The 6748-nt window shown below is 55.3% G+C and overlaps 1 pseudogene; it reads left to right on the top strand.

Moving 5' to 3' along the window:
- Window positions 1-280: 280 nt before the first annotated feature.
- On the top strand, window positions 281-399 carry LOC137617756 (5S ribosomal RNA; annotated as a pseudogene).
- The last annotated feature ends 6349 nt before the right edge of the window (window positions 400-6748 follow it).

Below are 6748 nucleotides of genomic sequence, written 5' to 3'. Positions count from 1 at the left end.
GACTGCAGGTATTCCTGCTTAAGATGCAGTGTGGCGATCCCGCCGTGGCATCGCAGGTTTTTCCCCCAGAGAACTCTCCCTGCTTTCCTCATGGCCGCTCAGGTGCAGGCTTCAGCCTCCTTCGCCTTTTGGAGGTCTGGTCAACTCCGGTAGGTCGGGTTCGACCTTCTTCAGCGCCGGGACAAGCTTCCGGATGCTTACCATGAGTGGGGGTTCATGGTATTTTGCCAGGAGTCTTCTCTTCTGCCTCAAAATCTGGAGTATCTAGCCATGATACTGAGTCAACGGCCTTACCACGTTGGAAACCCCGCTTCTCGTCCGTCCAGCGAGGTTAAGCAACGTCGGTTCTGGTCGGTACTTGGATGGGTGACCACCTGGGGACGCCAGATTCTGTTGCCACCTCCTCCGAGCCTTCCCTTCAGTTGACTGTGGCAAGGCTGAGGAGAGTCGCAGTACCTGTTCTCAGTCAAGCAGAGCTTTCAGCCCTACCTTGGAACGTTTCCTAGTTCTCCTTTCCTCATTGACCCGTCTATAGTGCCGAACGGTCGCCTCAGGATAAGTTCCATGTGGGGCGGTCCAAGTTCCGGTGGTTTCAAAGCAACAATTAACCGGACTTTCTGGCCCCTATGGGACCAGCGGAACGTTTAGACCTGCAATGGGTGTTGACCTATGGAACCTCTTGATGGGAGTGGATATTCTCGTCCTTTCCCCACATTTTTGATGCTGTTCTCGGACTCGTCAAAAAAAAGGGGGGGGGGGCATGTTCCGGTCCAGGCCTATGGTCAGGACCTGAAGGATACCTCTCCATCATTCAGGCAGGCTTAGGGGCCGTAGTCTGTCCCCTCTACAGATCCTACAGCTCTTGCCGAGTCGCTCCGTGCGCGTCGACTTCATGGTTCTGGCGTGTTCTAACCAGCAGGGGACGCATTTTCACACCTTCGCATCTTGCAGTAGAGATTCCGAGATGATTTGAGATACTCTCAATACCACCATCGGCTCTCTCATTCCAGGCAGAGGAATGTTCTCTCCGACTCTCCGAGCAGAGCCTCGTAGAGAGAGTGTACCTGGGGGTCTTTGGCCTTGAGTATCCAGCAAGTCCTGGTCTGGGGGACCTGATCGCGACAGCTTGGAACCTCAAGCTTCCGCTGTTCTTCCCCCCAGTCTCAGACCCCGAGACTCTGGCAAGATGCATTCCGGTGATGGTGGGACAACATCGACGCCTGCGTCTTCCCTCCTCTGTTGTCTGTTGAGAATGGGTCTCAACAAGTCCAGGTTGTCTGTCAACCTTTCAATGGCCCTAAGAGCTCCACTGGGATTATGCGCAGAACGGTTTTCGGACCCTCTGCTTCCCTCAACGGAACTCCCGGGAGAGCTTCTCCCATGGCACAGGCTACTCAAACAACCACACTGCAACATCTTTCACGAGCCGGGGCGTCGCTTCGACTTCATGCCTGGAGACACTACGCCTCCTCCTCAAGAAGAGACAACCCTCTACAGTCGCGGGATGGAGGTCGCGTCATCTGCGATAGTCATCCGCAGGGGTCTTCCAGGCGAAGTGAAGAGTCTATGGTGGTTGGTGTCGTGGGAGATATACCTCTTCCCTTGAGGCCTCTTCTCCAGCAATAACAGTCTTATTGCCTTTCGGCAGGAGGAAACTCCTTTCCGCTCTCGGCAATGAAGCCTGTCGCTCAGCCTTTCCCTGACCTTCAGGCTTAAAAGGAATAACTTTTTCCTTCCCGCTGGATCTTCCCTCGCTCATGCGAAGCTGCGAACGTCCCTGCCCTAGTCGGAGTGAGACCTCCAACTTGGAGCATGGCTCGGACTTTCTAGTCCCTAAAGAGATCTTCTCAAGACCCTTTACGTCAGGCCTCTGATCGTATTCCGTCTTGGGTCTCCTGCTCACTCTGGCCGCGGCTAGTGTGTAAGCAATCTTCTTGGTCTTGTACTACTCCGCCCTTTCTAAGGAATAGGGGAAGGCAACATTCAGGTTCGCTCCTGAGTTGTTGGCTAGACTCAGAATCTTGGGGTCCCATCCCTTTGGTCCAATTCCTTCAAGATTTCGAGTCACCATTCTGTATCTGATGTCCCAAAACCTTCTCCTTCTTGCCAGTAAAGGAATTGAGAGGTTAGCTTTGGGAACAGCTGCAGTTTGTCCTCAGTTGCAGCCGGTTTGGGAGCACAAGAAGGACACTGGGGAGAGTCACCAGTATACCTCTTCAGCTTGGACTCAAGGACATTCTTCTCGACCTGTCTCCAGACCCTCCCCCGTCACGTCGCCCTACAGCACGATGTGGGATACATCGCAACGTCCCTCGCCTTCGAGTAATACTACTCTGTGACGCAGGTGCTACAAGCTGGAGTCTGGAAGCGTCTAATGACCTTCGCAGCCCGCTTCCTGCAGGGCGTGACCCACAGGAGTCTCGATACGTTTTCTATCGCTCTGTGGTGGCTACACAACAGCTGGTCTAACCTCAGGCTCCTTTTTGGACAGGTAGCAGAAGGTTGAGGGCATTGTTAACAGGTTTTAGTCTGCATGAACGAAAGAAGTATGTCTGGCCCTTACTTCTTTCTTCATCATCCCCTCTACGGGGAAGCAGCATCCTGGTCTCTGCATAGCTGACCTCGAACCTCTGCGGGTAAACCATGCTTCCTTGTGTTCCGAGTATTGAGTCAATACTGTCGCGTCCCCCATACCCTGACGAGGTGGTATTGGGAACGTCCTAACCCAGAGTTTCTTCTGGAACTCCAGGTCAACTGCCTAGGACGAGTCACACTTCTTCCTTCACACACAAGCTTATGTAGGCCACACGGTTCCTTGCGGAGCAAGCAACTTGCGAGGTGCAGGGACTCCTTTTCTCGAGTGCGACTCACTCGGATTCTGAATCCCCGGGTAAAGCCAAAGCCAGTATGGCTGGGGACTTTCCACCCTACCTAAGGGGTAAGTCACCCAATGTAAATAGCGTTGTTTGTATTTCGGTTACGGAACAAATGACAAATTCGAAGATAATTTGTATTTTTCCTAACCATACAAACCTTAGCTATTTACACATATTTGCCCGCCAGCCCTGTCCCCCAGGACAAGTCCTACCTCTAAGTGAAAGTGAGCTTCACCGGTGTGTGAGGGGGGGAGGGGTAGCTAGCTACCACTCCCCTACCCCATGCTAACTAGCGCGGGGGTAATACACCCTCGTTAAATTCTAATGGCTCGCCATTTCAGCTGCGCTAAAAGGTAAACCCAATGTAAATAGCTAAGGTTTGTATGGTTAGGAAAAATATAAATTATCTTCGAATTTGTCATTTTAAGCGAAGCGAAAAATCTATTGGTTCCGTAACTGAAATACAAACCACGCTATTTAATATGGGTTATTACTTCGGCGTAGCTGAAATGACGAGCCATTAGAGTTTTAACGAGGGTTTACTACCCCACCGCTAGTTAGCGGGGGGTAGGGAGGGGTAGCTTGCTACTCCCCCCTCTCACACACACCTGTGAATAGGCTACTTCACTTTACTTTTGGCTCTGGTGCTGAACAGACTTTTCTGCTCTCACCCTTGCTTTGACTGCCATTAATCTGTTTTGCTTTTTCTTTTTCTACAGAGTGTGTGAAGTTGGCCTCTATTAATATGCGTACGTGTCCTGGTTTACCTGACCGCCCTTGTGGGACCTTTATGTCGGCGGTCGACACAGATCCTCACACCTTGTGTCCTCATTGTAGGGGCCAACGGTGTGAAAAGGGTAATGTATGCTGTGAGTGTAGGGAGTGGTTTACCTCCCAGTGGGAGAGGTTTGCCTGGCGCCGGAAGAAGAAGTCCAAAAGGGATATTTCTCCTTGAAAGGCTTCTTTGAGGAGAGAAAATTCCAAGGCCTCTTCTTCCGTAGCCCAAACCTCCTCCGAAGCTCCCACTCGATCAGTCTCTTCCGAGAGGCCGTCGAGGGGGAGCGTAGACCGTTGTTCTGTTGACCGATCCCGGGGTGCGGGAGAGGTAGTTGCTTCCCATAGCGTGGCAGCTGCCCCTCCTCCCTTGGAGGAGGATATTGATTTCACTGTGCATAATCGTGATTTGTTATAGCTTTGGTCTTCCTTGGGGATTCAGGGTTCGCCCTCCAAGGAAGCCCTGTTTGATATGATCAAGCTGGGAGCAGCTGTTAAACAATCGCCGGCGATAGCAGAAGTAGATCCTCTGTCTATTGTCGATGTTGTTATAACGGAGGCTTCCGGTGTGTCGGATCAAACTGCTCCGGTTGTTGCTGAGGTAGCTGAAGGCTCTGATTCCCCCTCTGAACATCTTTCGAGGGTGGAACTTAGTCCCATGGTCTCTCCTGCTGGTGAGTCTCCCCCCCTCCCCCCCGAGGGAGTTCACTTACAGAGACACTTCTGCCAAGGCCTTATGAAGGTCAGCTTGCTGATCCCACGGCCCCTAGAGGGCGTATAAGGCGGAAGGCTCGTCCTCCCCTTCGCCATAGAGGATTTCCTTCTCCTCACAAGGGAGTTAGGAGGTTCCTTTTTGGTTCGTCATCCCCGCAGTCCTCTGCGGAGGAGACTCATCGTTCACCGATCCTGCCAGCTACCACCTTAGACCTCTCCGAAGATCGTTCGCGATCTCCTTCGGTGGAAGGTCGTCCTTCGGGACTCCCTGACCTTTCACCCTCCAGTCCTGCTGTCCTGCCGTCACCCTTCAAGGCTGCTGATCCTGTCATTGCACAGGCACCGGTCCCTTCGGGGCACGAGGGGCTTCAGCGCAAAACTGTGCCTCAGTCCCTTAAGCGCCAGGAACCCCCTGCGCGCCGTCTTGCTGCTGTTCCTGAGTTAGTGCCACTGCACTCTCTTGCGCACGTGCGCGCTCCTGCTCCTGTTCTTACGTGCCAGGGTCCCCCTGCGCGCCCACGATCTCCTGCGCGCCCTCCTGCAGTTCCTTCTATAGCGCGCCAGCGCTCTCCTGCAGTTCCTGCTATAGCGTGCCAGCGCTCTCCTGCGTGCCCTCCTGCAGTTCCTACTATAGCGCGCCAGCGCTCTCCTGCGCACACGTGCTCACCTGCGGGCCAGCGCCCTCCTGCAGTTCCTGCCACAGCGCTCAAGCGCGCTCCTCTTCATCAGCGCTCTCCAGTGCCTCAGTGCACTTCTGGAATTAGGCGCGCAGCTGCAGTTCCTGACGCAGCGCGCAAGCGCTCACCAGCGTGCCAGCGCTCTCCTACATTCCAGCGCGCAGTACAGGAGGTACCTAAGTTAGAGCACGGACGCTCCCAGGTACCCCTGCCCTCTTCCTCCAAACTGCGCACCCCTGTGCGCCCGAATCCTGTTGCGCGCCATGCGCGCCCAACTCAGCAGCGCACACCAGTGCGCCCGAATCCTGTTGCACGCCCTGCGCTCCCATCACAGCAGTACACGCCTGTACGCCCGCATCCTGGTGCGCGCCCTCGATCTCCTGCGCACCCAGTGCGCCCTCGTTCTCCTCAGGGGTCAGTTCCTGCACCACCTGCGCAACGATCTCCTGCGCGCCAGCGCTCAAGTTCATCTTTGCGCTCTCACGAGGCTGCGCAATCACGCCCTCGCCCCGTGCTTCCTGACACGCGCGCTCCACGCCCAAGCACTAAGAACTTTTCTCCTGCGCACGTGCGCCCAATAGTCTCGCCCGCACGGGCTCTTCAGCAGGTTCCTGCGCGCCCGCGCGAGCAGAAGGTTGCTCACACTTCAGCTCCCATCCAGCCTTCAACCCCGCCCCACGTTCCAGCTCCTGCGCGCCGCACGCCCTCGCCATCACCTATGCGTGCCCGTGCGCGCGCGCTGATGCGTGAAACTCCTGTCTCGCACGATTCTTCCGCGCGCGATCCAGGGCAGGGCTCATCATGCGTCCACCAGCGCGATTTGCGCCGCGATCGCCAGCGCGATCCCGCATGCGACTTCATGGGGCTTCAGGCGGACAGATCATCGTCTCGTTCCCCACCTCGCAAGCGCAGAACAGCGCGCTCGCCGGAGGAGGGGAGGTTCCCGGACAGGTCTAAGGACTCCTTTCAGCTTCGTTTCAGGCGAACCCTCGTTCGTTGACTCCTCCAAGGGATCGATCGATCCCCTTCCGTCCAGAGGGAGTGTCTGACAGCGCGACTGTCAGCCAACAGCCCTGGTTTGGTACCATAGTCAGAGCTTTCATGCAGGCTTTTAAGCCTGTGTTCTCTGAACTGGGTCACAAAGCAGTGGCTACCTCGTCTCCCCTGAAGAGGAAGAGAGGAGTCCCCTCTGTGGTAACTTCTCCGAGGGCTAAGCTGTCTCCTCGGAAACCCTTGCGCAAGGCTCCCTCTCCCCCCCAGACTTTCTTTCCCTCCCCTGCGGATGAGGATTTCCCATCCTCAGGGGAGTCGGACGAGCCGGTCCGTTCCCCCATCTCACCAATGGGCGAAACTCCGCCTCTCCCTGAGAAGTCTCCTCGCACGGGGTTGGAGAAGAACCTGCATCCATCGTTGCTAGAGTCCTGTATCCCTCCCAGGAGGGAGCCGAAGGACTCGAAGACTTTGTCTAAGTTTTCTGCAAGGATCAGACAGGAACCAGCTAGACCTTTGGAGAATGTCCACGAATTCCCCACAGGAAGAGCCACTGGGGACGGGAGACTTTGCTGCTAGCCCTTCGGGAGGAGAGCATCAAGAGCCAAAACATGCGTTCTAGCAAGTTCTGACCCTCATGAAAAATCTCAACGGGTTTCCGGACCCTGAGATTCCTCCTCGTGAGGGTAAGGACACGGTCTTGGACCAAGTCTACAG

The sequence above is a fragment of the Palaemon carinicauda genome, chromosome 23 (genome assembly GCF_036898095.1).
Source record: "Palaemon carinicauda isolate YSFRI2023 chromosome 23, ASM3689809v2, whole genome shotgun sequence".
NCBI lineage: Eukaryota > Metazoa > Arthropoda > Malacostraca > Decapoda > Palaemonidae > Palaemon > Palaemon carinicauda.
Note: the sequence above shows the minus strand (reverse complement) of the source record. Positions and strands in the feature narration are given on the sequence as shown.